At 37.1% G+C, this 27,683-nt stretch overlaps 1 protein-coding gene across 2 annotated transcripts in view; it reads left to right on the top strand.

Moving 5' to 3' along the window:
- Positions 1–27,683, top strand: part of LOC145690894 (aldo-keto reductase 1B-like) — a 90,587-nt gene that overhangs the window by 21,125 nt on the left and 41,779 nt on the right. The gene's annotated exons all lie outside the window — the stretch shown is intronic.

The following is a 27,683-nucleotide window of genomic DNA, read 5'->3' as shown; positions in this document are numbered from 1 at the left end:
ATTGTTTATCAAAGATTTAATGAGCGGCTATAAGTCTCCACTCTTACCAGCTCTAGTTATTGTTTCCTTGTTTACGGTGTTTCATTCAAGTATGCAGAATTTATTACTCTTGGAATATATATTCTTGGAATTATATATATAGTGTCTCAATAGTCCTGCCCCCGCCAAGTGAACTTTGTGGTGGACAAACACCGTGTGCGTGGGTTTTCTCGGGGTTCTCCCATTCATCCCACTTTCTTCATTCCGCCATTTCATTCATCACTCATCATCACCGTCTCCTTTAGCCTAACCGGCATAACCGTGGGACGTAAAACTCAAAGATTGTCTCAAAAGTCCCCTGATGTATGGTATCTGTTATCAAAGTTACAACAAAATGTGAGGGGGGAGACCGTCTTCAAATAAGTTTTCAATCTAAAGTGAAGGATTTTTTTTTTAATCAGACGAGCCGTTTGTGCTTTACATTCTTTATACGCGCAATGTTAACTGAAAACAACGTCGCCATTAACCTGGATCCACAACATAAAGTAGATGGGAGCTGGCCATCGACACGTTAGTGTAAAAGACAGTCACTTCATTCACTTATGTTGTGGATTTGTTGCTAAAATCTTTCGTGTTCCCAGCCGTAAAATCACCACCAATGATGTTATTTATGTTTCTGTGGGTTTAATGATTCATAACTTCTGTTCAATTAACAACAAACAAGCTAATGCTACAAGTTTTCTCTTTCGTGTGTTTTAGGCTTAAAAGTTCCATTGTAATCTTACAATTTATGACTTATATGCTTCTATTTCACTATAAATCAGCTGTTCTTTAGACTTACGATGGTCCCACGCCGTATTAATAAGGTAAATTCAATTTTCTGCAGAGGGTTCCTATTATTTTGATACCTGCATGTATGGATGGTTATCAAAATAATGGAAATGCTTTACGAGACGTAATATTTATGTGTTAACCTGAACGTTTGTGCAGTGCGATTAGCTCGTGTCAATGCTACATTGCGTAATGAGTAGTATGTGAGGCGGTGTAGTACAGGTTATGTGTAGTAGACCAGACATTTGTGGTGCATAATGGGTGAGGGGATTATATTTTCAAAGAGGGCAAATTTTAGGTATGCAGTTAGTGGGAGCTAGTGTACCCGCGACTACAATTATGTTACTATTTCGATAGTAAGAGTCCGAGGTAATGACAGAACACAGAACTGGTGGTAAGACATCATCAGAATTCGAGGAGACTTAAATAGCATCAACATCCACGGTACGTTTGCTATTTCTAAGCGTCTAATCACCGTCACCAGGACATTGGTGTCGAGAACATACAATGTGAACTGTCGGTGATTGGAGAAGATTATTATGGTGCAACGAGTCAATTTTCTACTGTATTCCAACATGTCGGGTTTGTATTTTAGACACCCTAAGAGGAGTTTTTTTATAATTGCCTACTTCAACTGTTAATAAACGAAGCCACGGGTCAGAACTGGCATGGACCGCAATTTTCATGATACGTTTCGTTGGTCTTATTATTGCTCTCATTGCTGCTGGTGATCATGTTGACACTATATGAACCAGTTTATGGACAACGAAATAAATACTGAATAATGAAAATGATAAATTACAATCTCCAGGAAATTACTTTCTTTATACTAACCCGAGATGTACTTGAACCTAAACCCACAAAGTGGGGGTGGTGTATATATTTCCTGAAAGCTTGGCTCATGGCAAGATCAAAGCCATTTACCAAAATTGGGGAGGTATCATGCATTCCGCTTGGGAGCAGCACTTTACTCATTTAAAAAAAAAAAAAATCTTTAAGCGTGTCCATAAAGTCCGTTGCGATCCCGCAAAATCTGAAACGGTGAGACATATGAAAACAGAAAAACATCTTTCAGGGTGTCTATCGGTCACGAAAGTCATGAAATCAGAAAACTATAAAACGTCAAAATTCACCACCAAAAATGTCTATGGTCGGCTTTAGACGCTACCAATCGCAAGCAAAACACCCTTCCATCGCGTGCATGAGAATTCGGCCCAAGTCGCATCCAAATTCGCTCTTGAGAATGTTACTAAATTTAATGGTTTGGTGAAGAAAATGTCCGAAATTTCATTTTGGAATTTTAGTAGATACCCTGTCATTCATCATTTCAAAAGTACAACATATCAAAGTAAAATAAATTGTCACAGACCGGGTCCAACTCAAACTTTTTAAATGGAAAGAGGGATCAACTTGCATATCGTATGAAAGTTGGTGTTAAATGAATGAAGATAAATAAAGTCACTTCGATAAGCCTGTGCAAAATACTTGTGTGTCAAAATTTTTGTTTTTACATCTATCCCACCGTTTCAAATTCATACGAGTGGTCATAAGAGACTTTGCAATGATATTTTGACTCACCACTATTTTGCACAGGCTTATCGTACAGAGTCGAGACTTATCTTTTTTTTTCTCCATTTAACACCAACTTTCATACGATATGCAAGTTGACCCCCCCCCCCCTTTCCATTTAAAAATTTTGAGTTGGACCCCGTCTGGGGCCCTGGGACAATTTATTTTAACTTTGATATGTTGTACTTTTGAAATGATGAAAGACATGTTTTTCTGTTTTCATATCTGTCTCACCGTTTCAGATTTTTCGGGGTTGCAACGGACTTTATGGACATGCTTAAATTTTAATAAAAATGAGTAAAATGCTGCCCCACGCGGAATGCACGAGATCTCCCCAATTTTGATAACCAGTTTTGATCTTACGTTGACCCAAGCTCTCAGGAAAAATTAACAGCACCCCTACTTTGTGGGTTCAGGTTGAAGTACATCCCTAGTAAGTTTCCAGTTACGCACAAACTGGTAGTTTTAAGCTAACCTTGAATTCAGTGTGAATAAAGTTTAGTGCCTCATTTAAATATGTGTATGTAGAACACTATTATTATTATTTATTCATTCATTTTTTTTTTCGTTGCTCGTCTTAAGACCTATTTTATTATATCCTTTTTGCAAATTTCCGTAAAGCTAACCAGCAAACTAAAACGTGTAATCACGTTTCGCGCAGTCAGATGATTTTTTTTTATCACCGTGTGTAAACTGATATATTATGTTTTTTATCAGTTGCTTAGTAATAGCTTTTTTAAACATTACCTCACGTTCATAAAGATAAGTTGAATAAATAACTTTTTCCTTGCTAAAAAAGTAATCGAGAAGTTTTAAAGAAGTATCGATAGTTAGCAATGTATGTATGTAGAAGGAATCTTGATTCTTTACGAGGTACTACTATTGCTTTTTGTAAATGTATTAGCTCTAGAAATTCATCCCCTGTTCTTGTGTTGAAGTCTAATATCAAGTTAACTAGAACCTGTCCCCCCCCCAAAAAAAAAAAAAAAAAACTAGTTCTACGTCTCTAGATTATGCCTTTTAGGTCAAAGGAAAGGGATGATTGAGACAATTGGTGGAATGAATACTGTGGATGAAAACGAGAGAAGAAAATTCATGGACAATGTTATGTAATACACTCTGTCATGGACTGGGATCGAACCAGCTACCTCGTACACCAGAGGTAAGAGATCTACCATTGAGCCAACGTGCCCCCTTGTCACTTGTCAGTGTTCATGTAAGAACACTAGAGGCGTATGAATGTTGTAGCCTATTATATCCCATACCTTGCTGCCTAAGATTGGTCCTCTGGCGCTGCTGTTATTCTGGAAATAGCGCCTCCAACATTCATCATCAGGAGCAGAGTCGACTAAATACAATGACTTTCATTCATCCCTTCAGTTGCTTACTTCGCGATACCATTAAGCTCGTTACATGGTCATCCGGAGCTCCGCGCTACGCGTCTCGTGATTACATACAAGATTATTCTCAGTCAGTGTTGTGAGTCAACATGAGAAGATCGAGACGTCGCGACAAGTTTTTGTAATTGCATTTTAAGTTTGATTTGATAAGACTATCAAAAATTCGAATGAATTACTTTCTTCTCGTTTCATGCCTGCACAAATGTCAGTTTTTTTTTTTAATTAATTTATTTATTTTATTCGTCCCATAAGCATGGTGTTAATTCAGTCTCCGTAACAAGTCTTTCTGGATCAATCTGCGTTTTGGTTTTGTTACTGTGCACCTTGCTTTTTAAATTTTAACACTCAAATGCTCAGGATTTTCAACTACCTTAAACACCAACGGGTGGACAATTTTTCCTCAGTCCTTTTATGATTTTGTCGTTAGATAAACGTTGAAAATAGGTCATAATTAATTTGTGTAATGTCTATTGCCTTTCTCTCTCTCACTACCTTTGGCGGCTAGGAGTTAACTTGGGCGATAAGAAGGCTCGGAGCCACAGAGTAAGATATAATTTTAGTTAAATTTTGGTAAATGTTATATATATTCAAGTTTACAAACCAAACTTCCACATACGTAGCAGGAATTTGGTTTCGTTCTTTTCACATCGATTTGATATCCGATACAGTTTGCACTTTTAAACTTCCTGTCTTTTAATAGCGTGAGAGATGTTCTTGTTTGTCCTTATGTAATCAACATTAAAGTCTTCAGTCAACTTCTGAATAAACGTTTCCCCCCTCTCTCTCTCTCGATATGTTTGGCATTATTACAGATATTTAGAGGATAGTTGCGTTGCTGCTATTAACTACTCTGTTTTTGAGACAATGGACTAGGTAAGTGAACAGAGAGTCTTGCGGAGATATGCATTACTGGATTTATACGATCCTAGTTTGGTCAAAGCTTGAGAGGTTTCAATGAACTTACACTAGATCTCAATATACTGTATAATAGGTGCCGGTACCTGTCATCTAGAAACTGGAACTGTACTGCTTTGTCATATTTCTAACGTTCACAACCAATTTGGTGCACAGTATTGTGCTGGGAAATCCTGAACAAGCTATGAACTTCCATATTGGGCTCCAAGACTCAATAACCATACTCACTTCCTATTGTATCCGCAACACGGTGTTATCATCGCATATGCAGCGCTCTACCAGTAACACACACCAATACTGTTTCTACCTCATTTCTTTCTGGCTGTTCATTTTTAATTTTCTACCAGTATATTTAATATTCCAGTTGAACCTGATGTTTGAATGTACACTGGTCTATCTACGCGTTGCATTCACAAAACTATAATGGTACGATTTATATAATAATGCAACTTCTTAATGTATAATACAAAATTCAATATAACCTATATATTCGGGTTTCGAATTTGAAATATTTTACCTAGCCTATCTTGTAGCAGCGGAAATCTGTAAGTAATAAATTTCGAGTTATTCCCTTAAATAAACAAGTCGTCTTTTAGTATGTATGAGGGAGCTGCATCTCCCAAGTCAGATTTTAGGGTGTTTTTTAAATGTTCCTAGTATAAAGTAAGCGGAATCTAGCTTTGCGTTTAAGTTTTCAGGTATCGATTGACAAACAGAAGGAAATAAGATTTCTACAAATACGATGTAATATTCATGAGTGTACATTTTAACTCGCAAGGATAATAAACATTTGACTGAAGTCGAGATATGGTTCAAAACTCTTCGCAGGGAAACCAATTAGGTACATAATAAACTATGCAAGAACATTGTAGATTGCGTCATATTAACGGTGCAAAGTTATGGTACGCATATAGCCTTGACATTCCTTTAGTCAGATGACTGGTCTCCAGCTAACCAAACTACGTTTTACGAATGCGGAAGGAAGTTACACATACAGTATATATTTAAAATACGGTAAATATATACGTACGGTATATATTTAAAATACGTATGGTTTATTTTCAAACCTATTGTCGTCTAAATTAGACAAATAAACATATTGTTTTACATTAACACCGTAATTATGTTATTTATTAATACAAACTTACTGGAAATTATGATCTGTATTTGTCACATCTTTTACTGTGTTCAAGAATGGATACAGAATCTGGTCAGTCCACTTTGTTAAGATGATAGTCCTCAATTCATCTGGTGTTTGCCTATGAAAATGAAAGCAACATGTGAAGAATTTTATTCGGAGTGCAGCCTAACATACTAAGTACTCTATCATACGCATTTTTTTTTTTTTTAAATTAAAGAAATCAATGATGGAATATATACCTACATAAGTAAAAATGTAGAATGTATACAGAAATGAATACCCGAGCGTAGCGATTAAACAGTAGATAGCTAAGATACTTTTCGTTAGCTTCGTTAAGTGTCGTGCCAATTGCGATACTGTTAATTCCGTGGATTTCCACGAGTTATGCTAAATGAATGTAGCATGTAATACCTAGAGCTATTAATTTTTTCGATTCTCTTAACGAAATTTGAAATTTGAGGGCCATAAATAACATTATTAGGGGCGCAAGTTGATTTCTTGCGCCACGGACACAATGCTCCTGAAATACACATAATAGAGCTATTAAACTTCGTTCTGGAAAAAAATGGTAATTTTATAGTGCATATTTTGCCAATTTTAAGTTTTTAGGTCTTTTCTTTTTTAAGTTCCGGTAATTTTTTCCTTTTTTGTCATTCTTTTAATTTTGGTGATATGCTCCAGGCTAAGGTAAACACGTTTTCTCATAAGATGACAATTTACAAGCAACATATAAAGAATCTGAACTACATATATTACGCCTTTTTTCCTATGTTATTTAACCCTTTGGAGTTCTAGTACCTACTTTTAGGTACTAAAGTAGTGTCTTCATTATTCGATTAAAAAGAACGAATAAACCTTTTTACTTCGTGTTTTTTTGGCTAGAGGCATTGTAGAAGACGTTACGTATGTTTCACGCCGTCCTGCTTCGAGACAGGAGGTGATGACGCCATAACTTTAAAAAAAATGTTATTTTCATTATTATTATTATTATTATTATTATTATTTTGGCGGGCTTATTTTGCACAAACATTGAGTCCACCGAGTAGTATTTATCAGATTTTTTCAGGTTTCTGCGTTAACACAGGGGGGTCCAGAGCGGCAAAAAGTTTTTAAAAGGGATATTTTAACCAAAAAATCCCTTTCTTCGCGATTTTCCCGCCTCAGATACATGATGAAAACTTGTGAATGGTATTACCTGACCAGGATATTAGTGCGGTTTTTCGTGGAGGGCGCTAGTATAGTGTTTACATCAGTTTCTAGGTAAGCGCGGTGAGACAGGGGAACGGAGAGCGTCACTCTGCAGTGTATCCAACGATTTTCAAAAGTTGCAGTTTACATGTTATAAGTAGCCTAATCTGTTTCGCTTAATAAAGAACTCCATAAGTTATATAGTTGTTATTGAATGCAGTAATGGTTATTCCTGCAGTAATGCAGATGTATTGTGGATAATGGCATATGCATGGAAATTAACAATTTAAGAACAAGATAGCATACAAGTGAGTTTCTACCGTGTATTAAGCAGATTATATAAAAAAAATGATTACGTTTTATTTGATTTCATTATAAAGCAGTAGAAACCTGTAAAACTCAGTAATAAGATGTAATGACTAAAATATTAATTATGGGTTGGTAGCTTAGATACTTGCGCAATATCTTGTAACTGTAAGTTTAAATCAAGTTAAGGCTCGCGATGCTTGTATTTGTTTTAATGTAGGTCTATCGATTGACAACTAAATTATTTTCTTGAGTTGTAGCCAAGAAAGAATTCCGATACGTTTCCACTCGAGAACTGTGGAAGTTCTCTCCGTTGGTCTATTGGCTAGCGCATGTGTCTTTGTTGTACGTGGTTCTGTGAGAGCCCAACAATTAATTTTACAATGTTTCACTTTCATTAATCATCTGTCTCCTAGCATACAGATCATAATCATGGGACGATAAACTAAAGAAATTTCATTTCATTGTTTCGATTAATGTGAACCCTTTGGGGGAAAAGGAAGTGAAGAAGAAATTTTCCTTAATTTTTTAAAGAGCTACGGGATTGGATAGCTTGCGGGATTGCCTTGTAAAACCTGATTACAATGTATCTTTCTTTTAGGATTATAATCGTAATCCAACCTTTTGGTAAATGTGAAATAAAAGTATCGATAAAACATCAGCGTATGGGTAATGTAAGCATAAATATCATTGGTTCAATACACAATAAATTCACAACTTTTATTTATGAGTATAGAAATTCCCTTTGAACTCCCTCTGAATTTCTTTCAGACCCTAGGTCTCTTGTGACAAAGAATTAATTCTATTATCTGTTTTCATACACAATATAATTTTGAAACTTGGGAGCCTAGTGTTGTCTTTGTGTCTGTAATACGTAATCATTTGTCGATTGACTTCAGAAGACTGAGTTTAGCCCGTGAGCATAAGTTGCATATAGTTCAAACATATCAGATGTACGGTCTTGTTTAACAAATCCTGTATGCACATATGAAATTCAAAGACAAAGGTAATCAATCGTCTTTAAACAGCTGTATTTTTATTTCAAGTATAAGTACTAAAATGTGCTACGTAGATTTCCGGCCAATTGTTTCATCGCCGGTATCTTTGAGCAATGAGATAGCAGTGGAAGACAAACTTCGTTCTTCTAACTTGATATTTTGAAAAACTTATGCAAGTGGTTTTGTTACTTAAATACATATCTATTCACTCTAATCAATTTCAAAATTACCATTAACTTTATAATAACATAATGAATGTAAGAGTTACCCTGAAAATGTATTTTGTATTTCTTTTTTAATATGAAATTCATTTTTTCTGAATTTCACGAGCTATAAGAAATCAATTGTCAGGCTCCCCACTTTAAATTTTAATCGCTCCCCTACCGTCTCAATGTAACATTGGGTTTATTTCTTTTAAATATTTTTTTTTTTTTCAAAATATGGTAGAAATACTGGATTTTTAAATTACCAAACCATGCTAAATAATGACAGGTTAGATATCAGAGAAAGTTATCTTTATCTACCTTTTTAATTAGGGGCGGATCCAAATCTCCTTCGGAGGCGGTTAGATTTATCAGTTTCTCTCTCACCAGTCTTTTGCAGCACATCCGAAAATGATCTCAATGCAAATTTGTTACTGAAGGTACTGTCAATCGATCTATCACATGGTCCAAATTGGTAGCAATTTCGAAGACGCCTTATCTCAAAACTACACAATAGAACTTGCTTTAAACAATGAAAGCGCAGTTGCCAAAGTATAACTTTGATTCACAAAGATGAACTTCGAGGTTTCGTTAACAGATGAATTAGGAATTCCTTACACTCTAATGCTACGAAGTTCTCAGTGTTCCTTTGTACAACACTGAGGTTAGTTTATTCGCAAGTTATTGTCATATTAATATGGAGGGTGTATGTACTTTTTTTTTTCAGTCCCATAAAATGTTCTGAAAATAACTTCCATAACTTTTGAAATTGTGTTTGTCTTAACTTGAACATATGCATGAAGTGGTTTATTATGAACAGGGCAAAAACAACTGTGATAGATTAATTACAAGTGATCCGGTTAGAAACACTGTTGTTCGTATTTTAGTTCCAAAATCGGCCACCCGCACTCGTTCGCTGGTGGACTAATACCGCTTGAAAGGCAGTTCTATTCTGAAGAGAATGATGGGTAAACTATGATCCTAGGATAAATAAGGACCTGAGATCAGGGTCTTTTGCGGTAATCTGGGGGTATTGTGGGGATTATTGATAAATATTTTTACCGCCCTTACTATTCAAGACAGAAGCTTGAAATTTATACACACATTTAGCACACCCTTAGTATTTTTCAGTCGGTTTTCAGGTCTCTGCGTTAACACAGGGAGGTCCAGAGGGGCTCAAAATTTGAAAAAAATATTTTCAGAGAAAAATCTCGATTTCTCTCAAACTTGACCACCTCAAGGACATGATAGTGAGATGTGAATAGTATCATTTGAAAGGTTGCTCCATTGTAAAAAAACGAGGTATGAAGCATGATCCTGCGATAAATAGGGATGATGCTGTAGCCGCTTGACTGAAAGTCTATAAGTTACCTGTAAAAAGCCGGAATCTATAAGAGTTAAACAATTTTGATGTACTGCAATCGTATGTAAAGTAAGTGGAAAAAATTGGAATTTTCATTAAATATTTCTAAAATTAATTTGTATGTGTCTAATATTTGTGAGAGTCCCCCTCCCCGAATATGTCTGGTTTTCACTTTTGATTTTTCATATACAATTTGTTTAATTCTAACCAATTACACGATTTACATGGCAATACTGTTTCTTTATTTTCGTAGTGACGCGCAAGACATTAAAACATATTATGCTATGCAGGCAACTAATGCATTTTACGCACATAATTTACTTTATTTGTCTTCATTTCCTTGTTTATATTTTATTTGCTTATTTTCATTGAAAATCAAACTTACATATTTCAACTGAAGAAGGTACGTCATTGTTTTCTGCTATGATACTCATCATTGGGTATGTTGTATTCTTTTAGTTACAAATTTAATCGTCATTTTTCGCAATTTTTAGGTCATGAACTTCCGCTTTCTAAACATTATTTACGGGTACAAGATTATTTATTATGATCGAAGGTGACACAGTAAAGAGGGGAGTCCTTGTAGATCACAATACGTATTTATATATGAGGCGCGTCCAGAAAGTTAATTTCCTTACGGTGATAAGCAAAGACACAGTGACTTTGAATAATCGAGCTTTGCAGTCATTATACTGGATCGGGTTTGACTACCCATCGTAGCCCGGATCTTCCTCCGAGCGATTTTCATGCCGCCTTGCGCCTCAGCAAATTCTTATCCAGTAAGATTTTGATAGTGTTGCAGACGGATGACTTATGATATCAGAACACAGAAGTTGATGACATGAGATGACAATAGTAGTATACCCATCTCTTCATCTCACTCGGCGCTGATTGGCTGAAGGTCGTCACGTGACCGGATTGTGTGGTATGTCATAGGAGTCATTGCATACTTGATTTTGGTAGAGATACTTTGACCAAACCCTAAATTTTGGGAGTGGTGAATAGGACTACTCCCTTAAATTTTGGAAATTGCCAAATTTAAAAAATTGGTACGGTAGTATAAGACCGAGGTATGTACGTACCTCTGTAAGTTTGATTGGTTCATCTCATTCCGGTTCATGGGTAAAAATTTACCAAAAATGTAAATTTCGGAGGTTTTTGACCTAATTTATTCTTGATAGGACTTTTGCATGACATGGTTATATGGATGAGTACATGGTTGAGGTCCCCTATCTTTTATAGGACAGTGAGTACCTTGATACTCTCCAAAATTTTGAAAGGAATTGTGTTGGCCCATCGCAGATTTGGGAATTGTCAGAAAGAAAATTGGTAAATGTTCCCTAGCACCCAAATACATACTTCATTAAATTTGATTGGTTCACCTTGTATCTTTCTATTTGGTCTAGGAATTAATTCGTGCGGTTGGTACGCACACATTGAAGCTGTAGTACAAACACAAAATACATAAATACCTTAAGAAAAATATTGTCCATCGCTAGCCACCACTTTCGCCCATCTGTCAGGCAATGTACGGATTCCGTGGCGAAAGAAGTCCTCATCCTTGGAAGCGATCCAGTCAGAGACCCATGTTTCGATATCTTCTGAAGAAGTAAACCGCTGTCCAATCAAATCGTTGTTCATGCAATCGAACAAGTAGTAGTCCGAAGGAGCAACGTCTGGTGAATACGGCGGGTGGGGTAAAACTTCCCATCCGACATTTTCTAAATAGGTTTTGACCGGTTTTGCGACATGTGGGCGAGCGTTATCATGTTGAACAATAAGTTTATCATGTCTGTTCTCCCATTCTGGTCGTGTTCTGGCCAGAGCTTGCTTCAAACGCATTAATTGTCGTCGATAACGTTCTCCATTCATAGTTTCACCCGGTTGCAGCAGCTCATAGTACACCACACCTTTCATATCCCATCATATGCACAGCATAACCTTTGCACAGTGAATATCTCGTTTTGGTTGTGATGGACCTGGTTCACCTGGTTTCACCCAGGCCTTTTTTCGTTTAGGGTTCTCGTAATGGATCCACTTCTCATCACCCGTAATAATTCGATGCAGAAACCCCTTTCTGCCAGGGTTTGCCCAAGTAGGCCCAGCCCGAAAAAACCCACCGGGTTTTTTCGGGTTGGACCCACCTGAAAAAACCCACCTGGGTTTTTGAGCTTTTTGTTAATATATTATTGATACAACCAAGGTGATCATATTGAAAATGATTTTTATCAGATTTTGGACTTTCCTTGGGCGAATTGAATGCTTTCACGTTAAGGTATACAACAACATTCAACACAAGACCTTTATAAAGTTCTGAATGCACTGAATGAATAAAATAATAAAAAAAAACAACCTTAGCTTGAGATAATTAAATAACAAATTAATGTATGGATTATGCTTATAGCCTATTTGAAGGAAAAAAAATGCAATTTGATACTTCAGAAAATACCTTCCGTGAATAGTGTGCTCGCCAACTTCGCGACGCAGAGGGACGTTGTCCCTCATACGTTTGACGCGTTTAAAGCCATATATGCCGGTACTACCAGTAAACATGTAGAGCATTAGTAAAACTATTAGTATTATTTCTTACCTTTGATGGTAACACAAGTATTCTTCAGTAAAATTGTTTTCCAACAACAACAGTTTAGTGCAGTTATTTGTAGGTACTCTTCAAATAAGCATTCTGTAGAATCAACACCAACAAAAGCGTAAAAATTCGTCAAATTTAAAAAACTCGATGCTCAAAGTTCCGAACTACGTACTGCTTACTATTTCAAGTGCTGAATTCGAACTTTCGTACTGGTGGAAGTTTCGATGTACAGGAACGGGAGCTGTATTTTCGAGGGAGGAGGAAAAAAGCACGTCCCGAAAGAAGTTCTCGGGAAATTCCCCCAATTGAACGCACAAAGCATCGGAACTGAATACTTCAACAATAAAACTATTTATTTTATGCTAGAAGATATTTAATTTCACTTAAGACATTCTGAAACATCCTAACTATATATAAAATTTCCTGTAGGGCTACAATGATTAAATTTGGCATGATGGTAGCTTTCCGGGACTAACCGACAGAGAAATTGCCAAAAGTGAATATTTTTAATTTTTAGGGGGTCTAAAGAGGGGATGAAAAATTTCACCGTGTTATTTAAATGGACCTTTTTTGGACCTATAATGTCATGTTTTAGATACTTAGAATTGGAATAAAAACTTGAAATTCGGTGTGCTTGTACGTTTTCTTAGCAGTACCTAAGTAAATCAGTAAAAATTTAAAAATCCAACTTTAGAGTGGTTTTATAGGGAGCTGAAAAATCTTCCCCATGTTATTTATATGGAACACCTTTTACACCCCCAAATTGTTGAGCACTTCCTGTAGGCCTACAATGGTTAAATTTGACATCATTGTAGCTTTTCGGGACAAACCCACAGGAAAATTGCCAAAAGTGAATATTTTTAATTTTGAGGGGGTCTAAAGATTGGATGAAGAATTTCCCCATGTTATTCAAATGGGCGTTTTCTTGGGATACAAAATCTTACCTTTTAAATAGTCGAAATAGGAAAAGGTATGATAGAATTGTGGGTTCAATAGATGCGAGGCCGTAGGCCGAGCGAAGACAGTGTGTGGGGGCGATACCCCCGGGTGGGCAATTCAGGAAATATGAAGAGCAGGTTCACGAAATTCACTGTTGATGCAAAGGGCAATAGATAAGAAATGTGAGGCCGTAGGCTGAGCAAACTCGGGGATCTGGGGGCAGAGCCTCCAGCTAGCCAAAAGCTAGTTTATTTTATAAAATATGAATTATATCTTTGTTAATGGTCTTAAATTAATTTTCTGGAAAGATCTCTCTTGCAACAAGTGCTCGGGAAATTCCCGTAATTGAACGCACAAGGTATCGAAAGTGAACTTCAACAATAAAAACCATTTATTTTACGCTGTTAAATTAATATATTTGGTGTTCATATTTAGCAAACGTCACTGAGGTTTCTGGGATGATTCAATCTGCATTTGTTCGTTCGTCTGCTTGCACCACACATACTACAGGGAATCACTTCCGGTCTTTTAAGTGTAAATTTTCAGAGTACAAGCACGAGACATACTAAATTTCCTGTATAGATTTTGGCGGCATACCAACGTAAAATTTCAAAATGGTGACAATTTATTTTTTTCAAAATAGCGGGTATGCACGCTACAAAGCGCAATTTTCCGTCTTTTAAGCCGAAATTTTTAGAGTAGAAGCACGAGATACTCTAAATTAGCTGTATATATTTTGGCGATGATCCAACGTAAAATTTCAAAATGGCGGCCATTTTTTTCAAAACAGCAGTGATTAGAAAATTGTTGCAAGTTGTGACAATGATAATCTTGAAATATAAATCACATTTTAACACTTTTACCCCAAAGACATTGAAATATTTTGATAAAACCCAATTAAACCCGAAAAAACCCAATAAAACCCGAAAATACCCGAAAAAACCCATATGGGCCCAGGTGGGTTGGGCTTTTTCAGAAAAACCCGGGTTTTTTCAAACCCTGCTTTCTGCTCTGTCGTTGAAGCAGCAATTCGCAAATGGTTTTTCGTCTTTCAACGTCTCTGTCTTTCAATTCATGTGGAACCCAATGTGACATCTTTTGAATCATTCCCATGGCTTTCAAGCGTTTGGAGACTGTTGTTTGATCAACGCCTAATGCTGCTGCAAGTTGTTCCTGCGTTTGACACAAATCCTGCTCGAGCAATGCTGTCAATTCTTCGTCTTGAAATTTTTTTGGCTGTCCAGCTCGCTCTTGGTCTGCCAAGCCGAAATCACCACTTCTAAACCGTGCAAACCACTTCTGACACGTTCGCTCAGCTAGAGCATGGTCACCATACACTTCCACCAAAATACGATGACTTTCAGCCGCACTTTTCTGCATGTTAAAGTAATGCAGCAGGACACCCCGCAAAAACACTTTATCAGGCACAAATTGCGCCATGTTCACTTAACTACAAACTGGTGTTGTTGACGCTTTAATCCACTGCCCTATACTACGAACGATACGCGATGACAGGGGTTTGCAACACATGTGTGGATACACGGAACTGTGGGACGCTCCGTTCGTTGCGCCATCTCTTGTCCACCCGCACGAATTAATTCCTAGACCAAATATGATAAAAAATGCCAAAACTATATTTAAGCGGGAAATTGAATTAGCATGAGGCGGCATTTTGAATATAATACCCCAAGTTCCACTAAGACTAGGTTTTATTGTAAGATTTGATCGTATGGATGAGTACACTGGTTCCTTCTTTTGAATACGGCATGGGTACCATGATACATCTTTTCGAGGTGGCCTACTCTTAAATTTTAATTGTTGTCGAAATTAAAAATTAGTAAATGGTCTCCAGAACTAAGGTGCATATACGTCCGTAAATTTGGGTGATTCGTGTTATTCCCTTCTATGGGTAAAAAATTGCCAGCATACTCAAATCTGGGAGGTTTATGATGTAGTTTGTCTTTTATGGTGTGGTTTTATCGTAATATATGATCATATTGGATGAACACAAGGTTTCATTTTCTTTCATTGGATATGAGTGCCGTGAGATAGTCTTCCGAAATTTCGCGAGGGGTACATTTGGGCCGCCGTTAAATTTAGGAATTGTCAAAAAATAAGAATTAGTAATCGTTCTTAAGAAGTTGAGAACATGTTTTAGTACATTTGGACGGCCGTATTGATTCCTTGCGTAGGTAAAGCATTATCAAATTTTAAAATTACGGAATTTTGACTTCATTTAAAATGAGAGAATCTATTATATAAATGAGCACAGGATATAGTTTGAAGATCATTGATAAAAAGTTACTTTTGATGGAATCTGGGTGGGCAACCCCTTGAGCTTGAAATCCGGTAGGTAATTATTATAGCCTACTAGCTGAACCTGCGCTCTTTACACAGCGCATCATTCATATATGAGCGTGAATCTCCTTGTTATTCCCTCACCTCTGATGCTTGGGGTCTCGGGTTCAATCCCCGCCCCCGCCAAGTGAACTTTGTGGTGGACAAACACCGTGCTCGTGGGTTTTCTCGGGGTTCTCCGTTTTCCTCCCACTTCATTCCACCATTTCACTCATCTCTCATAATCACCGTCTCCTTTAGCCTAACCGGCATAACCGTGGGACGTAAAACTCAAAGATTTCATTTAATTTTTCCTTGTTATTCCTCACATCTGTACATGTCCCTTTGCAGACAAGTGAAAGAAGTCTTGGTAAAAATCGGCAAGAGATACCGTAAAGGGGAGATTTTTTTCGATTACTTTTTCAACATCTCGTACCGTTTGCAAGATTTGAGCCTACTTCCGGTTGAAGTTTTTAATTCATGTATGAGCTGGGTTTTCTTCCTTCTTGCATGTAGTATGTAATAAGCAAATACCTAAACTAAATAACTCTATGGCCTATGGAACCTGGAGGTTCAATGCTGTGTTATCAAAAGGTCTCCACTGACTTCTATCCTTAGCCAATTGCATCCAGTTTCTACTTTGTATTCCTATCTCTGCGAGATCCATCTTAATATTGTCCTTCCATCTGCGTCTACGTCTTCCTAGTGGTCGTTTTCCGGCTGGTCTTCCAGTTAAGATTTTGAAAGCATTCTTACTTTCTTCCATCCTGGCTACATGACCTGCCCACGTGAGCCTCCTAGACTTGATGACCCTAACAATGTTGGATAAACCGTATAAATTATGTAGTTCTTCGTCATGAAGATTCCGTCATTCCCTATTTCCGTTTCTCTTGGGTCCGAATATTCGTCTCATTATCTTGTTCTCAAATATTTTCAATCTATGTTCTTCGTTCCGAGTAAGAGACCATATTTCGCAACCATACAGAACAACAGGCATGATTATCGTTTTATACATTTTAAAATAAGCTGATACATTACACATACAATCAATTATAATGTCAGTGATATATGGTGTTCATTGGGCAAAACACTCCAAACAATAAAGATTCAACTTAGACTGGAGAAATGGTTATCCTTCGTTTTTCATTATAATTTGGCCATGAAAGAAACACCTGAGAGATATGCAACCTCTATATACAATGATACGGTGTTGGAATGTATAATAAGTAGGATATGATTATTTATTTATTTATTTTTTTAAATTTCAACACTTCCAGTGCACCCGTAAAAATGTAATAAATAAATAAATAAATAAATAAATAATGGCCAAGTTTTTTTTTAAATATTAAGTTAAAACTGGACAATCTACGCAAAATTTGCAATCGATCAGTGAAAACGTCATCTTTCTAGAGCCTGTAGTTTCCGAGATGTCACTGTCGATATGATTTGCCACAAACATATAAACGCCCACAAACATAGTTTAAAAAACTCCAGAGATGGCAGCATAATTAATTTGCATTTATTTCGTAGAAGGCTTATTAAAATGCAAAGGCTTTGAACAATAATTTAAAAGGATAAACTTTGCGAAAAATATCTCTTTAAGTAATTTATTTAAAGTACACATTTTTAAAAATATCTGTCTTTGTTATAAACGTGAAATCACAAATATCCGTAAATCAAAAGTTTGAAAGCTAAAGTTATAGGTTGGAGCTCAGTCGCTCTTAATTGCTATTGTAACATTTTAATAGATAGATTGACATACATCAACGATTCCATATTTAACCTTAGGATTGTAGTTATGACAGTCATTGGTGGGACATGACAGTGATTTTCTTGATGCATTGTGATAGACTGGTTACTTTCAAATCTTCGAAAGTTTTTGTTTGAAAAAAAAAAAAATAAACACTGTTTGAAAATGGTGTTTTTTTTAAATTTTTTTAATTAAAAATTTTTGTACCCTAGTATTGTAGTTACAACTCAAAGTTGAAGGTCATTGAAGGAAAATTATTCTTGGTATAATCTGATTGACTGATTACTTTTAATTTTTGGAAAAGGCTTGAAAGTTTTTGTTATATTTTTAGTTTGCAAATTTTTCTTACCACTATTGTAAAATTTGTTTGAAAATTTCTGAACCATAGGATTGTAGTTACGACTCAATCTAAGATCAGGGACCGCTGTGGCTCAGTGGTAGAGTGTTCACATCTTGTACATGAGGTCCTTGGTTCGATCCCAGCTCGCGTCAAGTGAACTTTACGGTGGACAAACACCGTGTGCGTTGGTTTTCTCGGGGTTGTCCCGTTTCCTCCCACTTCCTTCATTTACCATCATCACTGTCTCCTTTACCGTATCCGGCATAACCGTGATTCATTTTCGTTTCAGTCTAAGATCATTGGTGAAAAAATTAGGACTTAAATCCTGATAGGTAATTAATAAAACCTTTTGATTTGTAACAACAAAAATTTTAACTTTAGTCAGAACTCGTACTGTAAGTCCATTAATGTAAAGGTGTTCTCGGTGCAGTTTGATTGCTTGAGCATTTTAAAAAGGTTTTGAAGTTTTTTTGTTTGAATATCTTTGTTTAAAATTTTTCAGGTTAAAAATTGTTGTACTTCAAAGTTTCTGAAAGTTGTTGATTGAACGTTTTAGTTCGAAAATTGTTTTACACTTGCTGAAAAGTTTCTGAAAATTTTAGTTTAGAAATTTTACCCGAAATTTTGTAGCTCACTAAAACAAAATACAAGAAAAATAGTTACTAAAGAATCATAATAGTTAAAATAAAACGATCTGGCAACACTGTATACAATAGTTTCATAATCATGATGCAGTAATGCATGTGCCGTAATTTTTGTTGTTACCTTGGAAAACTCTAATTTCAAACATGGCAGGAATAAATAATACAATCAGACCGGTAACCAATACTGAATTGTAAAGTAGCAATAATCGCAGAAAGTGAGAACGTTGGTCTTCTTTGTAGTGCACAGGAAACTCCACTGTGTTAAATATTGCTCAGATATAACAAATTTTCAGTTATTAATCTGATTCTCGGAGAACGTTAGTTCTGCAATTGTGTTTAACAAGCGTATATAGGAATAGAATGTCGCAAGTACGTCTAATAGCACAAATCAATGCATACCTTTAATATCACCAATCACTCATGTGTTAAGAAAAGTACCAGTTTTCTCCATTTAGACACTATAAGTACTAAACAGTTAAAGAAAAGGGAAAACAATTGGAGATTTCGTTTATTCAGCCAAGCATCAGTTCAATTCTGCCTCCACTGAGAGTATCTCGAACTTCCGTAATACTAATGAATACAAATGGAATTTCGTATACAAATAAGAAATTCGTTCAATTTGTTTGTTTAAAACTTACACTCAAACCAAAAATGGCGCGCCTTAAAATTTGAAACACATATACAGAGAACTGTATGTTATAAAGCAGTATTATCTATAAAGCATTCATTTTAGGTCGGGTCCTGTAATTCGGGAAATCGAAAATTGAAATACAGTCCAAATTTTGTAAGCTGCTTGTGAATATTGAAGTTGTTTTTAAATAATCTGATTAGTTGCTATCTTGAGAAACAGTGGGCTCTAAACGTCCTTCTTTGATTAATATTGAAATTCGGATTACTACTGTGAGGTATAGGCAGTTTTGGAACAATATAAGATATTTACTGCGTTAGGAATAAATAGTGACTTACACGCAAAACTACTAGTACTCTTTCGGCAAGTTATTACTAGTATAAACACTTTCCGATTTTCATAGAACTCATTATAAAATTTTCTTACAGTAATATTCTGGATTTCTCGGAAACATTTCTTTCTGTCAGTGTTTTTCTTTTTCAATTTCGTTAACGTTTATACTCATTGCTGTGGAGAAATATACCGTTCTTGACGGTGTTTTTGTATTCATTGAGACCCTTCCTGTAATCATGTCGTGTTTTCCCATTTTCATTTCCTTTCTTACAGTATATATATTTCCTTTCTTACTGTGGTTTTCTCAGGGTTCTATCATTTCCTCCCACATTCACATTCCACCAATTCACAATCATTCACTTTTGTTAATCCTTCTTTTCCCTTAATCTAAAGAGCATATTCGTGAAACGTTGGAATGCACGTTTCGCCGTGTTTTTTTGGTCTTTTAGAATTGACAGTACTAACTTTAACTTATAACAGTCACATGTATGCATAGGTCCACCTTCTTTCCAGATATTGTACGTAAGCAAACTCTAAGATGGTGTTAAGTAAAGAAACTGTTAATCCATTGACGTCTTTGGAATCAATTCTGATGGCTTACAACTAACAAGCAAGGGACTTGAGCTCGAACGGGTGAATACGCACAAAAAGGAAAGCATGTGAAATGTTAGCACCTCGGAAGCAAACAATGATGTCCGTTTTTCTGCAAGATGCTGTAAACGTCCGCGAGAGCAGGGCAAAGTGGAGCACGTACCATAATAGCAGGGCGTTAGTTCCCAAGCTCGCGTTTCATCAAACTTTGCTATGGTGCCCTCCTTGATTGTTTTTAACTGTAGTGGACGATTTCCTTTGAACGCAGCTTTGTTTTGCCGTTTTTTGCTACATATTGTAACACGCATTTAATATTATTTTTGTCTTCCGTTTCCGGTATCGTTACAGTTTATGAGTTGAATCCGCGCACATAATAATCCTCGAATATGTTCTCTAGTGTGGCACCAGTAAACTGTGATCACACTGTCGACGGTTCGTATTAGTGCTGTTGAATTTTTGTGACATTTGCGGTTTTCGGTTTTTGAGAAAACCGATTTTCTGAAAACCGAAAACCGCAAATGCGGTTTTCAAAACCGAAACCGCAAAAGCGGTTTTCAAAACCGAAACCGCAAAAGCGGTTTTCAAAACCGAAACCGCAAAAGCGGTTTTCAAAACCGAAACCGCAAAAGCGGTTTTCAAAACCGAAACCGCAAAAGCGGTTTTCAAAACCGAAACCGCAAATGCGGTTTTCCAAACTGAAACCGAAAAAGCTCTTTTCGAAAGCGAAAGCCGCCCGAAACCGTGTTTGCGGTTTTATAAGGGATTGTCCTTTTCAAAGCAGAAACAATGTTTGCTGTTTTTAATTACACCTTTTATCAATTGTGAAAGCATCTATCGATCGAGACAAATGTATTGATTTATATGTGTGTTTTAACTTTTTTTATTTGCTCCAAGACTATTATGGTAATATGTGCAGCACAGTGCGAAAGGGATAATTCGATGGTTGTACAATCAGCGGCAAAAAACCTGCAACATAATCATGTAAGTTTATTGTGAAATGACGAAGTCTTTTGCTCCAAAATAAGTGTTCACGGGAGGATGTCGAGGTTTATCCTGGCGTGATTCGTGCCACTTAGACTTTATGTTGATTCCCTATGCTGTTAGGCGTAGTATCACAATAAACTTATATTCTCATGTTGCAGGTTTTTTGCCGCGGATTGTACAAGTCACAGCTAAATTAGGGTGACAAATAATGACGTTCAATCCTTAGCTTTTTTCTTTCTTTTTTTTTTTTAGTTATTTCTTTGACGACACTTTCAATGTACCTTTCGGCTGCAGGGAAGCAAACCCGGTGGACCCCACCTGTTTTTCATATATGTTGTAAATTAGACCACCAGGAACACGAATCTGAAGGAATTTTGACATTTCGAATGTCGGAACTCGAGATATTCGAACATAAATTGACCATTGAAGCAAACTGGACCCCACCTAATTTTTATATATTTTGTAAAGTAGACCACAAGGAACACGTATCTGAAGGAATTTTGACATTCCGAATTTCGGAACTCGAGATATTTGAACATCAAGTGAAAACGGAAGCAAACTAGACCCCAACTGATTTTTATATATTTTGTAAACTAAACCACGAGAAACACGAATCTGAAGGAATTTTGACATTCCGAATTTCGGAACTCGAGATATTCGAACATAAAGTAACCAGGAAGCAAAAAGGACACTATTTGATTTTTATATATTTTGTAAACTGGACCAAAATTAGCAATTATCTGAACGAATTTTGACATTCCGATTTCCCGATCTCGAGATACTAGAACTTATACAGTAGTTTTATGTAATATGTATAAAAGTAACGAAGAAAGTTCTGTCGCTTTTTGACCTATCACTTAGAGCATAGATATGTCACCAAAGACGTACCTGGAAGATCAAAAATAGTACCCATCAGTATCAATGACCTTCTGCCAACGTTCGGGATGGGCATGGATTCCTTCGCGGTAGAACTTGGTTTGCCGTGAAGCGAAGAAGGTATCAAGTGCATTTAGCACCTCTACTACGGAGTTGAACTGGAGTCCTCTAAAGTGAGTGTCCAAGGAAAGGAACAGGTGATAACCGGACGGTATAATGTCCGGACAGTATGGCGGATGCAATAGTGTTTCCCATTCAAGGTGTAGGATGGTGTTCCGGCTCATTCTAGCTATGTGGGGCATAGCGTTGTCCCGTAAAGGGGGAACCCCTTAGCGATTGAGAAGTGTTGGCTCCAGGGTTTTGAGTTTTTCTTGAACACGGCTCAACTGCTGACAGTAGACAGTTGCATTGATGTTCTTCTCTGACCGCCCGGTAGCAGTTCCCGATGCACGATGTCGTGAGCAGTCCACCAAACACACAGGAGGACTTTCTGGAACGGGAAACAAATCATCTGGGACACATAGACCCAACTTGTAGTGCTTCCCAAATTGATGGAGGTGCTGGCGAATGGTTTCTCGACTAACATTGAATGTTAGCACCAGTTCCTCACATGTCTGTTCGGCTCAATTGCTACCTGAAGATCCTCATTTTGTACATGTGTTGGTCTTCCGGCACGTGTGGTGCGTCTTTCGTGAGTGTTCCGTCGCCGTCCTTAAACTTGCTAAACCACCCTTGCACTGTCTGCGTAATCACGACACCCTCACCAAAGCCCTGAGGTATCTTCCGCCCCGCTACAGTGGCGTTTGATCCAAGTTGAAACTCGTACAGCATACACGCCCCTATGACGCTCTGTGGAGGTTCCATATTCACTCCGTCCTTACATACGTTTACGTTGTAACTGAACTTCCACAACCATGTAGAATGTCGGATATACCCACACCAACAACTGACCTTCGCCTTATCTCCATTTGCATTAAACTCACGGTATGAGGGTCAATTTTACACAGAATTCCACAAAAAGCGACAGAACTTTCTTGGTTACCTTTATATATCTCTCAGGACATAATATGTTTCGTATAGAGAATATTGTGTTTTTTTCATATAACGTCTATATTAAACTTTAAGTTTTAATATCTCGAGTTCCGGAGGTCGGAATGTCAAAACGCCTTCAGATTCGTGTTCCTCGTGATCTAGTTTACAAAATATATAAAAATCAGGGGAGGTCCAATTTGCTTCCCTGCATCCTACTTTTCAAACGAAACAGTTTTCCAGAGTGTACATTTTGCTTCAAATTGAGTTCTGCCCTGGCTAAGAAACGTAAATTCGCTTCTATAAGAGTCTTTAAAGTTACACTTGAAATTGTCGTTCGGCATTCTTGTAGCTTGTGAAGGTATGAATAATTCAAGTATGTTTGTTACAACATCTACAAACGAATACTCATTCGTATAGAACCTCCAATACATTACATAGAAAACACATGAACTATACAAAGAAAACCATTGTGCATTAGAGCAGATCTCTTATTAGCAAATGATTCTGCACACGCGCACTGCTCAGATAGCCCAGAGCTTGAGCCTGAGCGCGAGTCCAAATTTAACTTAATCGCGATTGAGATTGTCAAAGGTGTAGCGGTTTACGTTGAATATACCATACCAACACTTTATCAAATAAGTCCTCTTAGATTTTTCTCCAATCCCAAAAAGCGGGTGGTTTTTCGTGATTAAGATATGTTTAAGCGGGGGACGAATATATAACCTGAAAATCGGGTGGTACCCGCTAAAATAGGGTAATAAGCCAACACTCAATAGAAATAAGATATATCCCTATTTAATAAAAATAGTACTGCCACTCTTTCTTTTGTTAACAAAAAGGCACCACCTCCCTTTCTTAATATAAAGAAAGAGAAAAGAAAGAAAGAAAATCTCTATCGCAACACACAATTTTATTGTTGATTTATTGCCACTGCGATAAATGTGAATGTTGTGGTTTTGCATGTGTCGACTGGCTTCTTATCGCAAGTCCCAGACACCTGCAATAGTTTATACTAGATGGAAACACCGATCATATTTTATTCTGTATCTTTTTACTTCCCAATAACGATAGCCGTGCCTCTTTGAGAGATCGCAACTTTTTTTTTTTTTATTCTGCCAATTGTAAAAGTATAGAATTTCCCTACACTTTAGGACATTTTAAGAAAAAATACCTTCTTTTCCTTCTGCAAATTTTGATCATTTTTCCCTAAGCCGCCGAGGGAAATTTCCCTCCATCTGGCAACTAAGAGCCGGTGTGGGGAAAGATTCTTTGCTGTTTTCTCGTCGTTACTTGATATTAGTGCTGTAGAATTTTTGACATTTGCGGTTTTCAAAACCGAAACCGCAAAAGCGATTTTCAAAACCGAAACCGCAAAAGCGGTTTTCAAAACCGAAACCGCAAAAGCGGTTTTGGAAACCGAAACCGCAAATGCGGTTTTCAAAACCGAAACCGCAAAAGCGGTTTTCAAAACCGACATTTCGGTTTTATGAAATTTCACTTTTTTCAAAAACCGGTTTTCGGTTTTTTCAAAAACCGATTTCGACAGCACTAATCTTCACTGTTGGAAGTAGTGTAGCGATAGACTTGAGGTGGGCAATCTCTACCACTATGTAGCGTCATCTATTGGTGCAAATTTGCACCATCTTGCAGACAAACTGACATCACCTATCACTTTAGGGGTATTAACACTATTCATACGCTTATTTCTAAGGTATTTTTTCGGTCGAAGTCACGTACTTTCCTGGACGGGCAAATACGCACAAATGTAAAAGCATGTGTAATATTAGCACCCGTGAAGCAAACAGTAATGTCCGTTTTTCTGCAGCTGGTGTAAACGTCGACAAGAGCACGTGCCATGCCGACAGGGCGTCTATAAATTCTGGCCCCAGGCCATTTTTGCGGGACGTTTGAGTGAATGGAAACATCGGCGCACATGTATCCCATTATTTTTTGGGGCACTCATGTTGAATGGAAACGTATTGGAACAGGGTCCCAGGCAGGTCCACCTCGCAATTTTCAAATGGTAATGTGGTGAAGTAGTATATCGCTTGAAAGGCATTGTGAAAAGAAACAATCTGCAACAAGTCCGAAGTCTGTATGCGCATCCTATGCAAAATGGTGATCATAAACTCTTTCATGACTACTGTGTTGACATTTTGACTGTCTATCATTTTGTACAGAGTGAGCGTAGAGACTCGGAACTTGCTTCATCTTGTTTCTTTTCAAATACCTTTTTAATGATATACTACTTGAGCCCCCTTATCATTTGAAAATTTTGGTTAGACCATGTCTGAGATCCTTCGGGTGACCCTGGGACACAACTTTTTCATTCAAAATGTGTACCTCTAAAAATAATGGGATACGTGTTCGTCTATTTTTCCATTCACCCAGGCACGTAGCCAGGATTTCGTAATAGGGGGGGTCCGTGACGAAGTACTGCGGTTGTCACCAGGGGCTCGATCATTGTAAACAATTTTACTGCAAACATATATTGGTTCGTTTAGCAAGGATTTCGTAATGGGGGGGGGGGGCATGGCATGAAATACTCTGGTTACATACCAGTGACTCGATCAGTCTAAACTATTTTACTGCTAATTACCCATATTGGTTTGTTAGGACAATAAAATGAGGATATTTTGGTATTTTAATAACGAACTATGAAGAATCTCAGTAAAAGAAAATAAACAATAGTATTGAAAAATATATAATCTTCCGAGTTTTTAAGTTGTTCTGAGAGTCTATCTGATCGAACCGGTTTATCGATCGTCATTTGTAGTCCATAGGATTAGCATTGAGCTAGATGGAATTCGGAATGCTCCGTTACAATAATATCCATTTAAACTTGACCTCCTCCCAGTTTTCTCCATACAAAGCTCCTCATAAGAAAGAGCAACGAAGCGCTTGCTGTAGCTAGCGCTGTAGCTCTATATTTTCAACGCTGATTCTTTTTTTCTCGTTTCTTTTTGTTTCATCCTTCCTTAATTTTTTACATTTCTGATTCTGAAGGGGGGGTCCGGACCCACCCCTTGGCTACGTGCCTGATTCACCGAACCCTTTTCTGCAGAAAATGGCCCGGGATCAGACAGTATAGACGCCCTGTAATTATGGCACGTGCTCTACTTTGCCCTGCTCTTGCGGACGTTTACAGCATCTTGCAGAATAACGGATATCACTGTTTGCTTCCGAGGTGTTAACATTACATATGCTTTCCTTTTTGTGCGTATTCACCCGTTCGAGCCCAAGTACTTTCCTTGTAAGAGCAATGAAAGTCCCAATAAAATATTACAGTTTTGACCTTTGAATTCCATTCTATAGTTCATGTGATCCTATAAACTACGTCAGGCACAACTCACTGCATTTACACAAGTAATTTTTTCATCACAATAACAGTTAATTTTACCTTTCTTAGATGTAAAATAGTAATATATATATATATACAGAGTGTTAATAAGCTATACTGACAAACTGTAAAATGTGATTTCTTACATGAAAATAAGAGAAAAAGTTCATATGGACCTGTGGGGAAAAGTGCATAGTTTCAGAAGTAGGGCTGTCCAAAATCGCGAAAAAGCCAAATTTCAACAGGCCCTATTTCGAATTCCAGAAACTGGATGGCGGTCCTTATCAGCGTAAAGGAAGTCACGAATACGCAATCCAAAAAAAAAAAAAAATATATATATATATATATATATATATATATATTTTTTATTAAGTTTCAGTGGGTATACAGAGTATTTCGTACAGGGGGAAATTCCCAGACATGCCATCAACCGAATTGTGAGATATGCTCTGATTTTATGATTGGTACAAAGTAGGCAAACGATAAGTATTGACAGCAGTGAACACAGAATCCTTTGGCCCGATGTCGTAAGTTTTAAGTGTCGTCAGCAGCACGGTTTCTGGTACTCGGGAAAACGCATTCTGTAATGTTTTCTTTCACGCTTATAAGTGAAGAAAACTTGAAATATATACTGTGAAGAAATACATTACAAATCCGAACTCACGAATACATGGAGCTGCCGGTTTCAGACTCTTCCGACTTCCGTCTGAAGCATTGGATGTTCATTGTTGTCAAGGCTTAGCTTCTGCCTGCTTTGAACTCTCTTTGAAATCAGGGTATATCTGAAAACTGTATTGAGAACATATCTGAGAATTACACCCTGTAGGGAATACCCTGTATAGCTATTGAAAATTAACGAAATATGCACTTTTGAATTGTGTATGCGTGGCTTCCTTTACGCTGGTAAGAACCACTATCCAAAGTTTCTGGAATACGAAATAGGGCCTGTTGAAATTGAGCTTTTTCGCAATTTTGGACAACCCTGGCTCTGAAACTATGCACTTTTCGCCATAGGTCCATATGAACTTTATCTCTTATTTTGATGTGAAAAATCACCTCTTATAGTTTGTCGGTATAGTTCATTAACACCCTGTGTGTATATATAGTTCATTAACACCCTGTATATGGTGTTTCAAAAGTCCCCTGACATAGGGTAACTATGTTATTATCAGAGTTAGAACAAAATGTAAGAGGAAAAAACATATTTAAATATGATGTTTTCAATCTAAAGTGAACGAATTTTTCAAATCGGACGAGCCGTTTGGGCTGTAAACTCTTTATATGCCCAATGTTCAATGAAAATGCAACGTTGCCATTTACCTGGTCCTACAACATAATTGAATTAAGTTATTGTTTGAAATGAGGGCTGGCCATCGACACATTAGCGTAAAAGACAGCAACTTCAT

Source organism: Thermobia domestica, chromosome 1 (assembly GCF_964235325.1).
Source record: "Thermobia domestica chromosome 1, izTheDome1.hap1.1, whole genome shotgun sequence".
Taxonomy (NCBI): domain Eukaryota; kingdom Metazoa; phylum Arthropoda; class Insecta; order Zygentoma; family Lepismatidae; genus Thermobia; species Thermobia domestica.
This window is presented reverse-complemented; position numbering and strand designations above follow the sequence as displayed.